Source organism: Amblyomma americanum, chromosome 2 (assembly GCF_052857255.1).
Source record: "Amblyomma americanum isolate KBUSLIRL-KWMA chromosome 2, ASM5285725v1, whole genome shotgun sequence".
In the NCBI taxonomy this organism is placed as follows: Eukaryota; Metazoa; Arthropoda; class Arachnida; order Ixodida; family Ixodidae; genus Amblyomma; species Amblyomma americanum.
Genome location: NC_135498.1, coordinates 86952595 through 86975680, shown reverse-complemented (window position 1 = coordinate 86975680; position 23086 = coordinate 86952595). Strand labels below are relative to the sequence as shown.

General features: G+C 48.2%; 1 pseudogene across 1 annotated transcript; it reads left to right on the top strand.

The window, feature by feature from the left end:
* Window positions 1-629: 629 nt before the first annotated feature.
* LOC144118772 (techylectin-5A-like) lies at window positions 630-22532 on the top strand (annotated as a pseudogene). The gene is made up of 5 exons (XR_013312137.1): window positions 630-699; window positions 7565-7707; window positions 10541-10646; window positions 19613-19774; window positions 22069-22532. The product of XR_013312137.1 is annotated as a techylectin-5A-like (transcript).
* The last annotated feature ends 554 nt before the right edge of the window (window positions 22533-23086 follow it).

Genomic DNA, 23086 nt, shown 5'->3' with positions numbered 1-23086 from the left:
GGGCAAGAGGAAGAAACACGTATGCCACTTCGAAGCGCAGGCTGCCAACTTTATTTTTCAAATTAATGCAAGACGTATTGAAGCGTTTGCGTTTCCATAAAAAATAAAGTTGACACGCTGCTCTTCTAAGCGTGGTATGTATTTCTTCCTGTTGTCTTGCACTTTCGTGCAGATAACTCTTATTTCAATCTTTGCAATTCATCCCCTGAGCTGGTTCATTCATCCCCTGAGCTGGCAATGCCATCAGCACATCGCAGGCTACTAACGTTTTCTACACTAACTTTTATCCCCAACTCTTCCCAGTGCAGGCCTTTGGATATCCTCGGGTGACGCCACATGGAGAGAAGTAAAAATTGTCCCATCGTTAGGGCATGTTTTGACTCCTTCTGCTGTCTTCTTCGACGCAAACTTTTGTTTTTGAACTGCTTGTCTCAGCTTTTACCGCAGTGTGTATGAGAAAGCCGTACAACAACAAAGTCTTCCCGCGTTTTGCGACCGGAGTGATTGTCTGCGAACAGATGTGAGCGGCAGCATCCCTGGTCGACTGCAGAGTGCGAAGCGTCCTAATTCTTGCGTTCTGTTCGAAAGATGCCACGATCAAGCGAACCGTTAGTGATTCGTAGGCCCTACTCTGTGCGCCACGGTAAAGGCGACCCTGGGGAGTCAAGTTGTATTCAAATTGCTTTTTCCTCGTGACAGGTAAGCTTAATCTTTTGGATCGCACTTTGCTTTTAGAGGGCTGTTTACTTATCCGCTCTTTCCCCCAACTGTTGGTGAGCGAAATGGCAAACAAATAAAGAAAGGAAAGCCATGACCATGCACGCATGAGATAATGAAATGAGGCCAGATCTAGGGCTGACGCTGAGCAATTTATAAAAAGAGCCAAAACCGGAGTCAAAAGTAGCCAAAAGCAGCCCTTTCATGTATTTATGGCTCTATAAATTCAAGGCTGTACGGCCCCATGCTCACTCGCTTGGAATCAGCGCTTACAAAGCGGGTGTAGTTTATTGCAATACTTTTGCAGGAGCTCGGAAGGTACGTCGATACCGTATGATGCATTTTCTCTAACGGGTAGACCGCATTTTATTTGTAGAATTGCCACATGGAGGTTCACCTCCATTTGTTTCAGGGTTCTTTTCGCTTTGGCGGCTTAAAAAAAAAAGCACACACTTAGGACCATCGTCTAAAATTGGAAGTAGCAGGATCTACAGGCAGCCAACCGCAAGGCGAGGGAAGAAACATACCCATGAACAGTCCTTGTAAGCAGGCGCTGCTTTCCAGAACTTTAAGCGAGCTAATGCGTGGCTTGGCTTGGCTTATGGGGGTTTAGGAAGAGGAGGAGGAGAATGAGGAGAAGGAGGAAATGAAGGGAGGTTAACCAGAAGAATAACCGGTTTCCTACCCTGCACTGGGGGAAAAGGGTGAGGGGAGAAAAAGATGAAGGAGAAAAGAGAGTTGCAGGAAATTGAAGTCACTATGCAAAGTCACATCTTTCAGTAAACTCACAGCCTGTCGTGCAGGCCAGAAGTCCTCAAGAAGCGGAGTAGTGCCTTGGGGGCCTTCACCACCGACGATCGCCGCGGGCAGTGGCCGAGAATCTTCGTTTCCGTCAGTGGGTGCAGGTCTAGATGCTCCAGTGCACGGCAGAGAGACTGTCTTTCGGCGCTGTAGGCAGGAAATTCACAAAGAATGTGGGCTATAGCCTCATCACACCCGCAGGTGGCACATGCCGGACTGTCAGCCATACCTATTAGGAAGGAGTAGTGCTTGGTGAAAGCTACACCAAGCCACAGGTGACACAACAAAGTTGCTTCACGTCGTTGTAGGCAGGATGGAAGCCGAAGCTTCAGATTTGGGTCCAAGGTTTTTAAACGCGAATGCGAGAATTGACCTGAATTACACGCGGCAAGCGTGAAGTCCCGCGACAGTGGTCTAAGCCTACCCGCTGCGTCGGCTCTTGAGATGGGGATGGACGTTAAGGGGATTTGACGTCCCAAAGCGACTCAGGCTATAAGGGACGCCGTAGTGAAGGGCTCCGGAAATTTCGACCACCTAGGGTTCTTTAACGTGCACTGACACGGGCCTCTAGAATTTCGCCTCCATCAAAATTCGACCGCCGCGGCCGGGATCGAACCCGCGTCTTTCGGGTCAGCAGCCGAGCGCCATAACCACTCAGCCATCGCGGCGAGCGCAGCTAATGCGTCTGAGTGGTTGCTGGCCGCAAGTGGAGAACATTTGACTTAGGAAAAGTGGAGGCCTATTATAAATAATGAGACGGCAGTTTCGTTATATCTGACTAGCTCTTTTAGTTTCAAATTGGGTTTTTCGTTTACGATGTTCAATGCGCGAAGCATCGAAAAAGGCGTAGAAGCAACTAAGAAAATCCGGACTTTATTTAAGAGTTCGGGCTTGTGATAAAGTCTATGAACAGGGTATTTGTGCTGTTCTTTTTGTTCCCCGGGTTTTTGTGATGCTTGTTGAAAAAGCTTAACCAAAATTAGGTGGTCAGCTGAATGTTATTGCTATAGGAAGCGACGTAGGGTAGCAGGCATGGAGAATGAATGAAAAATGTTTATATTTATTGTTTATTGACTCGTGATTGGGTGGCGATTGTCAAGCACTCGTTTAAGAAAAATACTATTTTTAAATATGTTGGAACCTTAGGTGAAACAGCTTGTGCATGTGTGTGTATTTGTGCGTGCGCGTGTGCGTGTGTGTGTGAACACATTCTTAAACATCCGGGGCATGGATTCCTGAATAACTTTGTTCTTTGGTAATTATGAGAGAACACTGGATCACAAAAAGCTGTTTTAGGTGGCGTTATCTTCTGGGCTATTCCAGCTCCAGAGGCTGCCGCCTAGGAATTCGCCTTCAGTAGCAAAAAAAAAAAATCATCGAGCCACCTGCCTTCAGCGACAATGACTTCGAGTTTCAGCACATACATCTGTGCGGCATTGTGGGCAACAAGTATCATGGCAAGTCCAGCGGCAGGCGCGCCGTCTATTGGAAATCACGAGAACCGCGTCCAAGAGCTAGCGAAAGAGCTGGCAAATATTAAGAGTAAGTTCTGGCGCTTTATACTGATGTTCTCTTTACTCCACAAATCGAACTAGACGGCAGTTCTTACAGCGTGAAATTTTCAGATGTGACACCGCTCTGACTAATCCGTAAAATCCTTCCCAAACAACATAAAGACAAAATTTTTGACTATATGGTGTTGAAAAGGAATTACAACATTTAGCAATTTGTTCGTGCGTGTAGCGTTTGGAGAAACTGCGTAGTACCGAGACATCGAATGGATAAACCTGGAGAGGTAATACTTAAAAGCTGGCGGTCGTAACTATTTGAGAAGTCGTGCAATGCGCTCTTGTTTTCTTTCGAAAGTACTCTTGCAAAACCGCTGTGCAGAAAATTCGCCTAATGAAGCGTTAGGAATGCACCAGGGAAACGTTCAAGGACAGAAAAAAATAGAAACACGAGTCCGTTCGACTGTGACTAGGGGTAAAAAATAAGTAATCTGTGAGTAAAATTAAGCAATGTGTTGTATTGCAGAATTGGAGCTTGTCCTCCAAGTAGTCTGGGCAAGGGAAAAAATCCATTAACAAATGTTTCTAAGCGAGAAGTCTGCCTGGTAGGCGGCTTCACACCGTAACTCAGTTGCAGTAGGTGCCTCTGATGTCGATTGCTCCACCCAGCGCTTTGTATCACACTTCTGACGTCACCTGAGGCCCAGACGGGCGATCCAACAACATGGCTGCCAACTTCGGTTCGCTCTTCAGCCGCAAGGTTTGCTACCGCGTCGCATCCCGATACATTCTTTCATTGCGCTTGAAATTCAGCGTCAAAACGCCCTCGTGGCCACTGTCGTCTGTTGGAGCGGCAAAAGTGAAGGCTCATGTCATTTTGATGACAATGAATTTTTATGGCGCAAGGGCATCTGTGGCCAATGAACGCCATGGCACAAGGTTATTTCTTCTACTCAAGGTGAGGTGAATGACCCATTTCCCAAGCATTTCACCTTAAAACAGCCGAGTAACAGGCAGGGAAAAGGTTGTACCTATTGTGTCACGGATGGGTAGCCGGTGACACTGGGGATCGAACCCCGCACCTCCCGCATGCGAGGCGGATGCTGAAACAACTGTGCCACTGCTGCGGTGCCCAAGAGCAATAATTACAAACACGGTTTGGTCACAGCTCCAGGGGGATTTAGATTGTGTGTTCTGTTCAAGGCACTTATTCAGCTGGAGGGAAATGCATACGAAATTTGTCCATAATTGAGCTTTAACGCAGCAGGTGGAGCTCAAAGTGATTCTTCAGGGGCTCACGACTAACTTGTTGACAGCGCATATAATGTTCAGTGCCTAATATATTTCACTACTGAAATAATTTTTAGCAACCACTTGCTGCACTAGACTTGCCTGAAAAAAAAACAACAACTTAACGCAAAGTTTTTTAAGAAGTGAACGTCCCTATCATGGTTGATTCTCAGCAGTCTTGTGGCACTGAATATCTTTAAGAAGAAATTAAAACTCAGAATTCTGAACTCGCACAAAAAGAATTGATCTTTTTTACCTTCCACTAGTTAAACAACGTGTCCAGATTTGATGGGAACACTTTATTAAAGTTTTTTTGGTCTGAAAAACGTGCTACACACTAACAAAACGACAACTGGAACGGAGGACGCAGGTGTTTACCGCACCCAGGAAATTAGTGAGCCTTTGTCATGAAATGAATAAGTCGAAGAAAAAATTAGCTAACACTTGTGGTATCGCACACCAAGAAAAGTTAGTAGAATGTGCCACCAGTATAGTTTACAAAGTTCACTTGTCATGCGGCATGAGCTACATAGGTCAATCAGGCAGATGTCTAAACACCAGGTTGAAAGAGCACAATAATAACTTAGGAGAAATAACGAATCCTGGAAACCTCGCCCCCCATTGCGCAAATCACAATTGTTCACCATACTTTTACCAGACAACAATTTTAGCTCGGGCGAAGGAAAAGAAATAAAGGGAAATAAAAGAAGCCTTTGAGATATTGGAGGCCGGTGAAGACGAGTGCGTAAGCACACCCTCGGTGTTGTTATCAAGTGAGGAGGTGCATTTAATCAAGGAACGAAGGAGCGTGCGACACAGCCGTTGACAATGAATTGATTGTTTCAGCATGTTCGTGAAATGTATTTATGTACCCTCGTACCAGAATAAATTTTAGTTGTTAGTGCGCGCTTGTCCTGTGTCCTCCGTTCCAGTTGTCGTTTTGTTAGTGTGTAGCGCGTTATTCAAACCAAATGTACAACCAACTAGCCCACATTGCTACCTTGCTTACGTTTATTAAAGTGTTGCTTTGGTCGCAAAATTACAATTAGTGGAGTCGCATGCAAAGTGGGAAGCGGTACTAATGCACACAGAACTCTGTCCATTCGCAATGGCACACATTATGCATCGTTCGCGCACAAAATCAAGTACCCATTTCAGCATTTCAGGCACATATGCAGCGCATGCTGTGATGAGCGTCGTCTCAAGGTCTTCTACACTGGCAGGCTCATCAATAAAAATTTAGTTTTTCATGTACCCCACCAGGGAAGATGTCTAAGGTAGTCAAGTCTAGAGAGCTTGGGGGCCATGGGACGGGGCCGTTACATTCTATCCATTGCAGTGGAAACTTTCAATATTTGTGGTTGACATCATGTCCAGAAGAATGAGTTGGCTCTCCATTGTTTTGGTACCGCGCTTCTCTGGGCACTTTAAGAAGCATGTCTCTAAATAAATCTTCCACTTGTCCTTCAAACATTTTCTCCGAGTACCTTTTCCAAGTCAGTGACTCTTCATAAATGTAGGAGATGCCGATTCGGTCCTTCAAAATGCCGCGCCAAACGTTGACTGCCCACATTTGTTGTTGTGCGCTCGAGGCCAGTGAGGGTTTAGATCGCTCAAGTAATGGGCATTGTGCAGGTTCACGGATGAATTGCGGCAGAACTCTGCTTCATCCGTCCAGATTGCCTTCTGTAAAAAGCCAGGATCTCCGTCGAACTGAACGACGCCCCAGTTACAAAAATCCTGCCTTCGGTCAAAGTCTGTCACACTCAGCTGCTGGTGCAGACCCACATGAAGAGGATACATACAGTGCTCGACAAGGACTCTTCACTCTGGCGTCATGCTTGAACCTACACACTAGGCTGTTTGTCGAATTGTGTCTTGTGGTTTCGCTCTTACGAACGCAAGCACGTCGATTTTAAACTGTTCGTCCAGAACATACGCTTTAGGCCCCCTTGCTGACGTCACAGAACCTGTGGAAGCAAATATGCTGAAAATTCTCCAAAACGATGTCTCCGCTGGAAGCTGGCGCCCCGGGTGCTTGGAAGCTAGAGCAGGACTGCGCCGCCAGAGGCTTGTTCTACTTCATGGTTACATATGCGAGAACCATGTCCACTTTTTCTTCTGTTAATAACCTTCCTTCACTCGGCGATGCTATTTGGAGGCCAATGCTGTCACACGCCACTAGAGAGAATGGCATGAGCCTTTCTTTTTGCCCCTTCCACGATCAACGGCCATGGAGTCGCCTTTACGTCGGGTCGCCAGCGCAGTGACTGCGTGCATTATGTTCAGACATGGAGCGAAGCGAAACTGGCAGCTACGCAGCCAGTCCGCTGTGTGCAAGGCGCAGGGTGCAGCGATCTACGTCAGAGACGCTCACCGACGCTGACCTACATTGTGAAGCTGCCTAACACGGTGAGTTTTTCGCCTCGTAACGAGCGCTAAAAATTTGTCAGTGAGGTTGAAATTTCTTTTTCTTAGCAAGAGTGTTTCGAGGACGCTCTCCAATTCTGCGAATACAACATACGCCCTAAAATGAAAATGAGAAGGTCAATTACCTATTTATTTACCGTGCTATATAAGGCATTGCGCCTCGAACCTGGTGCCGACCGCTACTCTCAGGGCTAAAAAAATCAAAAGCATGTTAAATTAAACATTTGGGACCTTCTATAAAACGCCTATGTCTGGGCATGAAGCTGTATTTTCACCAGTGGATAGAGGTAAGAACGTTTTGTTGAGGAGTTCAGCGCAGTCGGATAATGGTGATCTAAACTGGCCTCTGAGCACTATATTGAAAAGGGCAACAAAATTATCTTCCTGACAGGGATTAGAGAACTTGGAAACCGATTTGTCAAGTGCATTGGTGTTATAAAGTGTGTCAATTCTGTGGACGACTAATAAAGAAGGTTTTCTTCGGTTCACAATTCTTGTTTGTGTGTTAGGCTTAGAACAGCTTGAACTGCTTCGTATTGGACGTTGTGCAGATTTATAAGCAACACGAACATGACACTTTGGGGTGTCTTGTGCAGACGTGGGCCCTTTTCACAGTGTCGCACATGTGGTATTAAATTATCGCCGTTTTGAACGCACTATGACAGTCGGCTACACTTTTAACAGTCCAAATTTATACATCGATTCTTTTTTCCGGAAATCCTATAAAGCTGTCGCCATTATTTTGATTTAGAGGAAGAAAATATGAGGCATCTAAACTGCGTCACTTGCACTCGTACATAGCACGATACCTTACACAGAGTCCATACGTCCACGGCACTGCACCGACCTACTGAAGGGGGGCCAGAGGACGAGCGGCCTTTACAACATCTTTCTGAACCCGAAGGAGCCTATGGGGAGTGTTGTGTACTGCGATATGCAGATGGACGGTGGAGGCTGGACGGTAGGTGAACCTCAATGGCGATGTGGCACTTGAATTGGGTGGTAGCTGGCATAACATTGCCTATTGCGTGTTATCTCAAGTGAAGCCAGTGGTGGACATAGCACGGGTTTAGCTGAATCTGGATTGTTTAAATCCGTTAAAAAAAAAAAAAAACTCCGATGACATCTATGTTTGTGTTGAGAAGAAATATCCAAAGTCGCAGGATCTTAAGAAAGTACTGCGTAAGGTCTCAAAATGTACGATGCCCCCTGGAAAACCTATTGGGTTATAATAATCTTTCTATGGTGCCAGGACACCTACCGTACATTTTAAGTGAAATGCAATGCATTTATGCTAACATACTGCAATTGTTGTTGTGAATGTAAACCAAAAAAATGAACAGCGATGAAAAAAATGGGGTTTTTGGTTATAAACGCTCACTGAGAAGGAAGAGGGCAGTGGGGACCTTCGGACGGTGTGCACAGCTTCAAAAGCCTCTTGGTGACATCCTGTGGGTATTATATATTGCATGCCTAGCGAATACAAGGAAATAAATTTCTTCTGGCAAGCGATATAAATGCGTATGAAATTTCTTGAAAACAAGCGTGAGCTCTTCGCCTCAGATTGAAACGGGAATTTGTTATCTTGACGTGCTGGAATATTAAAACTATTCTACCAAGCTTGACATGTTTGTATTGGGGGCACACCATGCTTCCAGAATTCACATTTTTAATGCGACAGCAGTAAGGTACAGTTTCCGCAAAAATGGCGGCGGGTGTCACGAAATTTGCTGAGGAGTCTACAGAGCTCACGTGGCCTTGTGGCGTCATCACAGAAAAAAAAGGCATAGAGAGATAGAAAGAGAAGAGCGGAAGGAGATAGAAAGGAAAAAGGGTTGGAAAATCCGCTCTTGATTTCTCTTGAACCAGCTCTTGATTTCGGGACACAAAGGCAGTAACCATGAGGTTCTTTAATGCTATTGCACTCAAACCTTAAAATGCATCAAGAGTCTCCCAGTTTTTTCATTGCTGGTATCGGAAAATGCTCGATCTCGATCTCAGAAGTCGATGACATTATGGTGGCTAATCAGATTGCGAGCATTTCCTTGTCGTCACAAAATTCTCATATTTCCTCTACATTTGGCCGCAACATGTCCTTGGTGTGAACGCATCCTTGCGTCGTCTTCTAGCCAGCAATATTTACGTGCGCGCGTACTACATAAATTCCTGGTGGCTGTTGTGCCGTGATTTCAATGCGCTCTTTTTTTACTTTTCGGCCTCTTATCAGAGAAAATCTGAATGTTCTATTGTGCTACGCTGCAATTAAGGCAATAATAATACATATCGTAATCTGTATCAAGGCATCCTCTGTCGAGCATCGGCATTTGAAGTTTCTCTTGCGTGGCGTGTTAAACGCAGCGACCAAGGCGTTGTGTGTCGCGTCAAAGTAAACGGAACAGGCTGCTACCGTATTGACAACTGAATGCAGAGCCCAGCAATTGTATGTCCCTGTCAATTATCTTAGGGATCTGGCACGTATTGACGTGCAAGTCGGGTTGAATACTGCTGCCACGCAGAATGCAGTTCAAACGGGCTATTTTGTGCCTTTTACATGTATGATCAAGTCGTTTGAATATTTTCTTCTAGCTATGGTATTCGGTTTTGAGAGGTGTTATCGCGCTCAATATGAGCTGCAACACAGGAGCTCCGGCAGGAGGTGAGCTCTTGAAGTAGTGCCAGCCCGACGCTGCTGCAAATTTTCGGGCTTAGCCGTTGATGCAAAGCACAATGTAGTACACTGAACGTCTGTGCAATTTGGGTGCTCTGAACAAAAACACGTTATTTTATTCGAACACCTGCCGTTTTCCTTAAACACGCTTTCTAGTTTATATGTGAACAGTCAGCTTTCCTGCGCGCAGAAAATTGCTGTTCAATGCCGACGTTATCTTACTTTGGGGAAATAGTTCAGAATAGCTCGTCGTCTAGCCAGAGTAGACATGCATTAAATGTCTGTGACGCACCTATTGGGCAATACGCTGCCCGCGTTGCATTTAATCCGCTTTATTCTCGAATCAAAGACGCTAGAGATACCACACCATGTCTTCCTTATTGAGGCAGGAGAGCGCGGAAAGTGCATGTGCATCTCCGTAGGCTTAGAAGATGCTAGCACAGCCACTAATACATCGTCCCACAGTTCGTCGTGTCTTTGCCCAAGGAAACGCCTATCGTGGCTAACAGGCAGAACGGCTACAAAAGCAGAGAAGGTGGGAAGGGCATGGGTGGCACGTTGCTGAAAAAAAATGCATTCGGTATGGCAATTGTTTTCACAGTGCAGTACTCTGTCGCCACAGTGACCCTACAGGAGGCGAAGAGCAGTCGCCGGAGTTCGCACTAATTTGTGTCTGTGACGCCCGTATAAATCACTTCTGCGGAGACAGGTAAAGGTAATGGCAAGCACAATGGTGACAAGGTGAACAAAAAAACACACTGCCATTAGGCAAGTGTAACGCAATAAAAAAAATCGGAACCGTGAGCGCGGTACGAGGCAAACGCTTCCAAAACCATGTGATCAAGTAACAAACCATGGGTTGTGTGTTCGCGTGCCAATAACCTTTTTTCCTGAAATGCCTTCTTCTTTCACGTTGCGTTTGACGAAAACTTCCGTGAAGTGGCAAGCTATAGCAGCCGACGTGTATGTTTCCGCTATCTCCGCCGGCTGCCGATCCACAGTGACGGAGCGATGGTGCCGCCACCTGTAGGTCCATCTCAGAGCGAATACAACTGGCAGTCACTTCGCGAGGTCAATGGTACCACGCCTTTGCGTTCAACAAATGTGTACCTGCTCTGGGACGCAGGTATTCCAGAAGAGAGGCCAGTATGGCAACAGGGTCTATTACTTCTACCGGAACTGGACCGAGTACGCCAAGGGCTTCGGGGATCCAGCCAAAGAATACTGGATAGGTACGGAGTTGTTTGAGCAGGATTTGCGATGCTTTCGCCACGTATTGTATGGCAGTACAATTAGGCGAGACATATCAATGGCATTAGAAAAAAAACAGAAACGACAAGAAGTGGGCAACTCTGGTGAATTAAAAAATGGCATGGACATCAATTTACTTCAAATCGGCAGGTAATAGTGCACAATTCGACAGTTGGTAAAACAAGCCCTCGACTGGTGCCCGCGAAGAAAATATTTTCCGAACGCCCCGTTATTCGTAGTACAAGTAACCGCTGGCGGGTTAGCTGTACACCTGCCGCGCTGATGGCGCCGTGGAGGTTTTCTGCCTAAGTCTCCCCGGCTGATGTGTACTGTCCGAGGTACCCTCGCGTTCCAAGGTCCTGTCAGTGTGTGACCTTTGTTGGGCACATAGAAAAGTGACAGCATGGTTTAGGATAACACTGAGGGAAGGAGCAGCTAGTCGACGGACACACCTGAAAAGTTGCAAGACACGGGAAGAAATCCCCCTCTCATTGTTTCTCAAAGAGCCTATAGCACTGCTGAAGCTAGGCCTCAGATCAGCTCAGTCACAGAGACGTTAGCGTGTAGGAATTTGGAGAGGAGGGGAGAAGGGAACGGAGGGGTTACTTCTCGGTGCCCTATTGTTGAAAGCACTGACTTTATGCCGTGCACACGTGCCCCAGACCAGTCGCGCCTTATTATTAAACCCGAAGAACAAATTAGTGTTTCTTCGGTGCCGCATTAGTGTCGCGCCTATCGGGATCATTGCTCGGCGCCGGCAGGGGAGAGAGAGAGAGAGAGAGGAGTGATGAGCAGAAAGGCAAGAAGGTTAACAAGGCGCCTCCCAGTATGCTATCCTGCACGTGGTAAAGGGGACAGAAGGAGAGATAGAAAGGGGAGAGAGGAAAGGGAGATGATTTTTCGCGTGTCCGTAGACTCTAACAGGGTACACTGGGCACACTCTGAAAGTTTGCAGCCTTGGACTCAATCCTGAGTCTTTCAAGAATTTTAACACTTTCAAAGCTGTCCTCTGCGGTCAGGGTTTAGTCCAAGGACCCAGACTCTTAGCCTCTGTAAGGGGAAGAAGATCTAAACGGCGGAGCTCTGCAGCCAGGAGGACACGCTCAGGCCCAAAGCGAGGGCAATCACAAAGCAAGCGCTTAATTGTCTCTTCGCCGCCGCAGTTCTCACATGCAGGAGAGTCTACCACCGCGACCAAGTGGGAGTAGGCATTTGTAAACGCCACTCCCAGCCACAGGCGACACAAGAGCGTAGCACCGCAGCGGGAGAGGCAGGACGGTGGATTGAGTTGAAGTAAAGGGTCGAGACCAGACGTTAAGACGTTAGGAGGAAGGAAGCGGGCAGAGTGGGTGAGGGAACGAACGCGGGTTAATGACATTCTAGTCGACATCAAGAGGAATAAATGCGCTTGGGCAGGGCATGTAATGCGCAGGCAAAATAACCGCCGGTCATTAAGGGTAACGGAGTGGATTCCATGAGAAGGCAAGCGTATCTGGGGCCGCCCGAAGGTTAGGTGGGCGGATGAGACTGAAAAGTTTGGGGGCATAGGGTGGGCGCAGCTGTCACAGGACAGGGTTAATTGGAGAAACATGGGAGAGGCCTTTACCATGCAGTGGGCGTAGTCAGGCTGATGATGATGATGATGAAAGGGTCGAGGTGGTGTAAACGGCATGCCCAGTTTCCAGGTGTAGGAGAGAGTGACCAAACACATAAGCGCATCGAAACTGGTGTCTCCAGAGGCAGCTGTAATGAAACTGTGGAAGATCGGACGATTAACTTCTCCCCGGAGCTACTGACCCTATTCAGCTGGCATCACGAACCTAACGCACGGGTGAGAGGGGAAGCTGGTGCGGTGAAAACAGCAGCGCTTCTGCTTGCCAGAAGTGGACCTAGTATGTCCATGTATACGATTGGTTCCAATCTGCCGGGAATTTCAGGCACCGACGCTGAGATCTGCAGTAGCCACAGTTCTGTGTTCCTGTACTTCGCGTATCTCCAAATGCCGAAATTTTGCCTCTAGCGACTCCGTAGCCATGACGATGTGGCGATGACGAGAAGCGCTGCTCTCTTGTTCGCCCCTAACAGCTTCACGAGTTCGGCTGACAATAGGTTAGTGAAGCTGTAGCTTGCACGACGTTATAATCTCACAGCATTGTGGGGCATTAGCGAAGATGACCTCTGACGCGACACTTTGCAACAATTCGTTTCACAATTCACTGATCTGCTTATTCCAATTGGTGCTCCGTCTTTGATATATAAATCGGTGACGCTTTGTTTGCTAGCTGTCGACCGCTATCCGTAAGCTTCTGTTTCCAAAAATAAAAGAAAAATAATTTAATGTTGAAAAACGAAATTTGAAATATACATCTCCGGGGAGCAAAATATTGTTGCGGGAAAGAATATATTTACAGTTATTTACCAAAACGAATGAACAGCTACGGGCGGCACTCCGAACACAGCCAGAGATGAGTTCTCGTATTCTTCCTCGTACACTCGTTCACTAACTCAATGTCGTCGTCGTCGTCTACCCGCTGCAGGACCCCCGGCTGATGAAACGCCGTCTCGGCGTTAGATTGGTGGCGTAGGAGCGTCGTGATAAGGTTTGAGGCGGCATACATGGACGACGTCGGTAGAGGGGCCAGAGGACGATGGCGAGGACGCAAGGGGAGCAATTTCATAGGTCACGTCAGTGACTCGGCGCACCACAGGGTAAGGGCCACGGTAGTGAGAAAGGAGCTTCTCGGAGAGACCGACGCTGCGCGACGGCGTCCAGAGAAGGACGAGTGATCCGGGGTGATATTCGACGGCCCGGTGCCGGCAGTCGTAGGCGTACTTCTGGGAAGCTTGAGAGGCACGGAGCCGACTACGGGCTATTTGGCGAGCCAGCGTGGCCTGGGCGATGGCGTCCTGAGCGTAAGCAGTGGTGGGGACTGAAGAAGGCGGCATGAGTGTGTCCAAAGGCAATAGGGGGTGCCTACCAAACAAAAGGTAGAAAGGGGAATAGCCTGTTGTGTCATGCCGTGAAGAGCGTGAAGAGTTATATGCAAATGTCACATAAGGCAAGGCTGCGTCCCAATCGCGGTGGTCCGGTGAGACGTACATTGCTAACATATCGGTGAGCGTGCGGTTGAACCGTTCCGTAAGCCCGTTGGTTTGTGGATGGTAAGCTGTCGCGAGCTGGTGCTGCGTGGCACACGAACGAAGAATGTCATCAATCACTCTGGACAGAAAATAACGACCGCGGTCGGTGAGCAGTTGACGAGGGGCGCCATGGTGAAGAACTACGTCTTGGAGAAGAAAATCGGCGACATCGGTAGCGCAGCTGGTGGGCAAAGCGCGCGTGATGGCGTACCGAGTCGTATAATCAGTTGAGACAGCGATCCACTTGTTACCGGAGAGGAACGTGGGAAAAGGGCCAAGAAGGTCGAGGCCAACACGGTGAAAAGGTTCCGGAGGTACGTCGATGGGTTGTAGAAGACCGGCAGGCAAAGTGGAGGGCCTTTTCCGGCGTTGACACAGGTCGCAAGCTCAACGTAACTCTTGACGGAACGATACAGACCAGGCCAAAAGAAGCGGTGCCGCACTCGAGCGTACGTGCGGGACACGACAAGGTGGCCGGCTGTCGGCAGGTCGTGCAATTCCTCAAAGACAGAAGAACGTAGATGTTGGGGTATGACGAGGAGCAGCGGAGGACCGTCGGAGCGTAGGTGGAGGTGCGGCTTTCCTCTACACCTACCGAAGACGGAGCTCCGCAGCGGCCGCCAGCTGACTTCGCTCACCATGACCCAAGACGCCTCCCAGCAAACATCACAATCGGCAATGCCATCGCTCGTTCTTTCTTCCCCTCGTGACCCTGGGACATTTTCTGGCACCGACAACGTTGACGTGGACGACTGGATCAACATGTATGAACGCGTGAGTACGTACAACCGCTGGGATCCGACTCTTATGCTCGCGAATGTCATCTTCTATCTAAAAGACACCGCCCGCGTCTGGTACGAGACTCACGAAGATGATTTGACCAGCTGGGACGTCTGCAAGCAGAAACTGCTCGAGCTGTTTGGACGGCTGCTCGGCCGAACACTCGCCGCTAAGAGGGAGCTTGCGTCCAGAGCTCAAACGTCTACGGAATCCTACGTTTCCTACATTCAGGACGTGTTGGCCCTCTGCCACAAAGTTGACAATAACATGCCCGAATCTGACAAAGTGGGTCACGTGTTGAAGGGGGATCGCCGACGACGCCTTCAACCTGCTCGTCTGCAAGAACTGCACTACAGTCGACGGCATTATTAAGGAATGTCGCCGCTTCGAGGAAGCTAAAAGCAGACGTATTAGTCATTCGTACACACGCCTCCCCAACACGGCTGCGACTTCCTCATGTGAAGACCTGCTGCACCGGCAAACTCATGCGCCTCCAGAAAATGTGACCCGCATCATTCGACGCAAACTCGAGGCTATGTCCTCTGCCTCCCTGCCTCTACGTGAAGGCGACAACCACTTGCCCACCATCTCGATGGTACAAGCCGTCGTCCGCCAAGAGCTTGCAAACCTTGGTCTCCAGCCCGCCAGCCCTGTGCGTCCTTCATCACCACCCGACATCACTGCGATTGCTCCTGAACGACCTTCCTACTTCGCTCCACGTCGCTGTAACCCTAACGACTGGCGGACACCCGACGACAGACCCATTTGTTTCCTCTGCCACCGCATTGGCCACATCTCCCGTCACTGTCGCAATTATTGGTCTCGTCATAGCACATACAGTCATCTAAGCTCTCACCGCAACGACGACCAGCACCGCCACTTCACGCCCCCTCCAGCCCAGCAGAGTGCTACCGTTGACGGCCAGATTTCCCGCTCCAGCCGCTCCCCGTCCCCCCTGCGTCGGCAGTCTCGTTCGCCCCTACAACGTCGCTCCTCTCCTAGCCCCTACGGACGCTCGCAAGCGGAAAACTAGACGCTGCAGTGTCTGGAGGTGATGCTGCAGTACAGCCCCAGTCCCAAAATCCTCGCTTAGCCCTTCGCGCACACCAAAATTTGCTCGCTATTCATGTCGATGGAGTCCCGGTGAGAGCCCTGATCGACACGGGCGCGCACGTGTCCGTCATGAGTTCCACCCTACGACGCCGCCTCAGAAAGGTACTGACCCCTGCACCCACAGCCGTTCTCCGCGTTGCCGACGGCGGAACGCCTCCTGTGGTTGGACTATGCACAGCCCGTGTGACCATATCCGGCCGCCATACATCCGTTCTATTCTCTGTTCTGGACCAGTGCCCTCATGACGTCATTCTTGGCCCCGACTTCCTGTCTGAGCATTCAGCCCTCATCAACTGCGCCACCAGTGTTGTTCAGCTTGACCTTCCTCTTTCTGCTGAGTCGCCGTCCCCAGTTGTACCTCGTCTTTGTGCTGTCGAGTTTGTCCGTCTACCGCCTTAAGCCGCAACTTACATTTCTTTCTCATCTGTTCCCCCTGTCCCTGATGGCCCCTACGTAGTCACTCCGGACCTTGACGTTGCCCTCACGCGAAGTATTGCACTTGCGCACACTGTCTTTACAATGTCGGCAAACCGTGCGTACCTTCCGGTTCTGAACTTTGGCTCGTCTATCCAACCGCTCCCGCAAGGCATCTCACTCGCCACGCTGTGCCCTGCTGCCGAATGTGTCATATCAGTGGTGGACAGCTGCTTACCTTCCACTCATCAATGCCTGTTGCCTGCGGCAACATCACCAGAGAAACCAACGGATGACTACGCCGACATGATCTGTTCTGACCTACCAGCGATGCAAGCTCACGATCTTAGGTGTCTCTTATCATCTTTTCGCGACATCTTCGACTTTGATGCCCGTGTTTTGACTCGTACCTCTGTGGTGACGCATCGGATAAACACCGGTGATGCCGCTCCTCTCCACAGACGTCCGTACCGCGTGTCCAGCGCTGAACGCACCGTCATAAATCAAGAGGTCGATAAGATGCTCGCAAAAGACATCATCGAGCCCTCGTCAAGCCCTTGGGCTTCTCCAGTTGTCCTGGTAAAAAAGAAGGACGGCAGCTGGCGCTTCTGCGTTGATTACCGGCACCTAAACCGCATCACAAAAAAAGACGTATATCCTCTCCCGGGGATCGATGATGCATTAGGTTGCCTCCACGGCGCCAAATATTTCTCTTCAATTGATCTTCGATCGGGGTACTGGCAAATTGCCGTAGATGAAAAGGAGCGTGAAAAGACCGCCTTCGTCACGCCTGATGGCTTATACCAATTTAAAGTCATGCCATTCGGACTCTGTAACGCGCCGGCTACCTTTGAACGAATGATGGACTCCCTTCTTCGCGGCTTTAAGTGGTCTACCTGCCTCTGCTACCTAGACGATGTTGTGGTTTTCTCGCCTACTTTTCACCGCGCACATCCACCAAATATGTTGCGGGAAAGAATATATTTACAGTTATTTACAAAAACGAATGAACAGCTACGGGCGGCACTCAGAACATAGCCAGAGATGAGTTCTCGTCTTCTTCCTTGTCCACTCGTTCACTCACACAATGTCGTCGTCGTCGTCTACCCGCTGCAATATGCAGACATTTTTACCCAGCTAATTCTTTTGGTGTCTTTCTCATTCCTCTACTGAGGCGTCAGGCTCCTAGATTGATTCATGCCACCACACAGCTGAGCCTTCGGTTGATGTTTGTAATCATTTAAGTGCTAGGAATGTTTAGAAGGTTTATTTTATCCATTCCGCCTATTTCCCGGCCTACTTTTCTCCTGTTTCTTTTTTTGGGTATTTTTATTTATTCGCCTTTTGTTTAGTTTTCCGTCTGGTCAGCTGCTTTATGTTGTAGATATCTGTTCTTAGAGTGGAGATGAAGTGTATGCGAGTAAAAAAAAACTGATCAAACGAATACTTGGGCGATAGGTGCAGCCCCTATTTTGTTTTGTCAAACAAAACATCTTTGTTTTTTTTGTTAAAAAACGCGTAAAATGAAAGCAGGAAAGGAACCCATAATCGAGTGTCGATTCGAAACCGAAGTGGTGGACTGATCATAAGCAGCAACTGGATGGTATATTAAATGCGCAAAAAATCAGGAAATGAACCGATTTGGCTCAAGTGTTTTCACAGCTTCCTCTTGAGAGCCACACCCTCGACCCAATCACTGACAGCTCCACTCACGATGTTTGCACCTCACGCGGAACTGGCATAGATCGCCATCACACGCTGGTACCATTGGACCAAAATGCACACTATTAAGGACTTATTACTAAGTTTATGGTACTGCCCGCGGCAGGGTAACGCCATCGTCTTGAATTGAAACGCGCAAAAGGTACTAATGAGTGCATACTTGAGCATTATTGTTCCATACGGAGAATTTTCTGTTTATCAGCGAATTTGCGGTGCAAGACCTAGCTATAGAAAGAAGCATGCGCGAGTTATCAGGGAATTTTAGCACATGCAGCGTTTTCGCCACTTACAGACCTCCGCAAGGAAAATGGGCCAGAAAGAAAAATTTTGGTGTCTACCTGAGGGGAATTTTTTCTTCCAATATGTACCACCACTTCAACTGAGGCTGCTTTTTAAAGGCATTCATCGGTGATTGAGCCTTTTAGTTTTGTTTCACTGTTGGCCGCGCCACGGACATAGGAGGGCGACAATGGCATTTATCCAAAGCTGATTCCACTGACTACACAGGTGTTAGCTATCAGTATATGACGAACAGAACAATTACCCTGGAAAAGAATTGTTGCACAATGAGGACTTTTCCATATGAAAACATGCAATCAGATATGCCTGTTGGTTCTTGAATGGCAGATAAGAATCCTTAATAGAACTCTGGTAAACACGCCAGTCAGCCAATACGAATAGAGTGGTTTCAACGCAAAAAAGTTTTGCTATGGCCGCCACGGTGGCTCAGTTGTTAAGGCGCTCGGCTGCTGACACGAAAGACGCGGTTTCGAACCCGGCCGTGTCCGGTCGCATTTCGATGCAGGCGAAATTCTAGGGTCTCGTCTACTGTGCGATGTCAGTGGACGCTAAAGAACCTCAGGTGATCGAAATTTTCGGAGCCTGAGTTGCTTTGGTATGTTAAACCGTCACAAACCACAGACCAAACGGAAATATGGCAACGCCAGTAATGTGGCCTGACTGAAAATAAGGATTCTTATTTGCACTATTGGACTAGCCCGTCGGTAATGAAACACAAATAACATAAAAAACTGCTTCTTGCGGGCAGACGAACACTCAGCACAAACGTCATGAAGACAACCTGCATTCTTATTCTCTAGAACTTCTGCGTAATGACTCCTTCGGCAACAATGTTAACGTTGTGTATGTACCAAAAAGAGGAATCAGCACAGGAGCGCTGCTGATCTTACGCGTGGGTTGAGTTCCGACTCCAACCACGTCAACGCGATCTGCGGCCGCTGCTGTGTGGTCGCAGAGCTGGGAACTCGCGCGCGAATAGCAATAGTTTTTGTCAAAGTAGTTACTGCGTGCATGAACGCACACATCGCCTAGGCAACAAGTATTTCCTTCACATCTCTGCGGTTGATCGGTTGAAGTCTACCGAAACCGTTTTGCTAGAGCAAGAATGGCATTGTGGACGCCGCAGGAACTACGACAAGCTTTCGACCTCTCAAGTCTCCCATGTTTCATATTAGGCAAACTGAGTGACGCCTACCTCGTGCTCAGAGTGTCGTCTGAATACGCAAGCTTCGAACGTTATTAGAAAATTGAAGGGCGGAAAAACAGAACTTACACGTGAGCACCGGACGCCTCTTTCTTTTGCAAAATGTCTTTCCCCTTGACTAAAACTGCTTTTCATTTTTTTTCTCCACGGTGATACAGATCTCACAGTCGGAAATCAGTGCGTTATTATTATCTTCGTTTCTTTTATGCCCTAGTTTTAGCTCTTTTCTATGGAACTACACTGGAATTTATTTCTTCATTTCGATTCTTGCAGGCAACCGGGTGTTACATGCTCTGACGTCGCTTCCAGAAAAGATGCAGCTGAGGGTCATTCTGAGGGGTAATGATACCGTCGTCGTTGACTACGAAAGTATAAAGATTGAAAATGAGGCCCAGCACTTTATGATGAGGCTTGGAAAATTCCTGCGTCCGAATGGTACGTCACGCAACGCCGAGGTCATTTAGCGTGAATATGAGAACTAAAGTTTTCCTTTAGCTAGCAGGAAGTTAACAGCTTGAGTGTTTTTTTACAAACTCGAACCCCAGGATAGCAGAGCATACCTGCGCTCATCTCCTAACAAGTGAATAGAGTAGAAATGTGAAAACAGCACCCCCCCCCCCCCCCCTCTCTGGATTTGTCATGTGAAAATCACGATGACAAACGAGGCAAGAGGTTGCACTTGTGTCAATAGCCGTACGTCACACGTAAATAAAAAGAAATACGTTTACGCTCGGCGATAGAAGGCGCTAACTCGGAGAATGCTGTTGCTCTGCTTCAGCGTGTCTTTTCCTTATGCCTAAGTCACAAAGTCTTGATGTACAGGTTTTGTGGAAACCTGGGCTGATATGTGATGACACATTACCTTCTCGTGATCGGCCACGTGACCATATGTTCGCAGAGTGCGCTGCCGTGGAGGAAAACTTACCGGACGCCTAACGGCAAGTTAGCCACAGGCTGAAGTATTAGTGCTCCTTGCCAATGCCACTCGGAGAGAGGCAGTATATTTTATTGAGAGGAAAGGTGGGAACGCGTGCGTTGGAAACATGGCCCTGGCCTGCTACGCCACACGGGCGAAAAGAGAAGGAAAGGGAGAGGGCAAGTGGAGTTTTATGATCTCAAATACAAATAATAACATAGGGCGACCTGGACAATAGAAATTTCCACTTATAGAATGATTGGCAGTCATCACCCGCGTACATACATTCGAGGCCTAACCCTCTCAGTCCATGTCTTGCACACGCACATATGACGCACATCCTTTACACCTGCTTCAGGTTTGTGGCTCTGTGCTAACACAAAAATTCGCAAACTCGCATAAGGCCGCTAAGGTGTAGGCGCAGCACTCGGAGTGTTTTGTAACTGTTGGTAGCGGAGCCTTCTTCCAGGAGTGATGGAGTAGTCGGGCGCAGTAACTTGGGATAGGAGTGCAGGCTATGCATACGTCAATTCCGACATTTCTTTCTTACGCAGCGCCGGTTCTGCATCCATTGGTTCCATTTAAATAGGCGAGCCTCCGTTGTGACAGCAGTGAGAAAGAGGAGCGGAAAGAGGAAGAACTCGAAACATAACGAATGTGATCACTGCGCTCGGATGAGCATTCTGGCGAATCCCCACTGCGCGTTATCAGGCTGCCGTGCGTGAGGTCACCGGGTGCTTTACAAAGAAAACGAGGGGCATGCACGAAAACTGTGGGTTTAACAGCTGCCGCCGTTCAGGACACAGGGATGTGGAAAGTGCAAGGCACTGCGCCGTGATGTCAGACAACAGGGCGACGCCATTCCTTGGATCATTTCCTTGCGAGGTACTTATATGGGACATGGACCTGGACGCTCCAGCGTTATGTGATGGTCTAAGAAGAAGCAGTGCTCGTGTCTGCTAAGTGATACGAAATGAGGATCCTAGAGTACTGAAGAGACCCATTAACGCTGTCGCGCAATACCCGTAAGGCGGAGCTTAATTGCCTGCTCAAGCTTTTTCTTTCGTTCTGTGTGCCCGTCGCTATCTTAATCACTCGTTGTATGAAAGCTCCTCAACCATCGCTATCGAGCATCATGAGATGGGAGGTGGCACATGTTGTGCAACATCAGGAGGATTATTATCGCGGACGCTTCTATGCGCACCTCTAAAGACGTTGAATTCTTGCCAGGCTCGCTGCCAGGGTCACTGCGACAAGCGATACGTCGTAGTTTTGTCTCAGTTAAGTAACTGTCGAGCCTTCAAGGAAATGGAGTGAACATGCTGTGCAAAAAAAGGGCAGATGACGTTGTAATCTTGAGCAGCTTTTCTGTGACAACCTATTTGCGATTGGCCGAAAGGCATGGGTTTCATCCCAGCCACGGGGCAGTCGCAGCTAGATGAAAGCGAAATTCTAGAGGCCCGTGTACTGTGTGATGTTAGTACACGTTAAATAACTAGAGATGACCGAAATTCGCAGAGCCCTTAACTACGGTGTCCCTCATAGCCTGACTAGCTTTGGGACGGTATAGACCCATAAACTTAACTATTTGCGATTACTCCTTTAAAAAGACACCAGCTGACCTCCGCAAGTTTTGAAAATAAGGCGAAGTTTCAACGCCATAAAGGGGCGAAATCCGGGCTTCCGAAAGCCTGCTGCACAACGAAACGAACGCATTTCATTCTTGTTCGCGATTAAGTTATCTGATATTCTCTGCTTAACTTATTGTACCGTCGCTCTGACACTCATACCAAATGTGCCGCGCAATACGCAGGTTGGGACTCGATGTACGACACCAACGGCATGAAATTCACGACTTTCGACCGAGACTTTGACAGGGACGGTAGAAACTGCGTCGTCGCGTATCGTGGAGCCTGGTGGTACAAGCACTGTCACTTTTCCAACTTTAAATGGCCTGAACCTGAATAGCCCGCACGCAAGCTTCGCGGATGGCATCGTGTGGGAGGTGCAAGGATCATCCAACCGCAGGCAAAACAACTACTATTCCTTCCCCAGCGTCCAGATGATGATACGACCGGCCACAATGCATGGAGGAAAGCTCAGTAAAAGCGGCTAGCGACCTCACTGACGTCGAAACACCGAGAGTCTCCGCTCCGAACCCGCTACTCCCGAAGTGTTGTTGGCCTGACATAGTAACGAATAAATTTTTTCATGAGATAACTTCGATGGTACTCTGATGACTGGTGACATGTTTACCACCAGTAATAGCAAATATATTCATGTAGTCACACACACCAATATACACAACGAGAAAATTGTATTAGCTATTTCTACTGGTGGTCCTTTGACAAACGTGGAGTATTAAGAACCTACTAAAACATCAAAGAAATGTTGAGTACTGATGAAATTGCCTTGCTAAGGGACTCAAGGGGTGAAATCGCAAAGCATGATCGAACCTAGACAGGCTAAGCAGAACGGTGGCTTTAAGAATTAATGTGCGAAAAACTAAAGTAACGTTCAGCAGTATCATATGCTAACAGCAGTTACGATAGGCAGCGAACTGTTGGAAGTAGTAAGGGATTACATCCACTTAGGTCAGGTAGTAACTGCAGATTCCTACCTCGGGAGCGAAATAACTACCTGAAGACTAATGGGGTGAAGTGGATTTGGCAGGTACTCGCAGGTAACGAATGGAAGTTTACTAATATCCCCTAAGAGGAAAGTATATGACAGCAGCATCTTACCACTGCTCTCCTATGGGGCTGTTACGCAGAGGGTACAACAGTACTTGAACTTAAGGAGACCGACCACTGAAGAAAAGATGTTAGGCT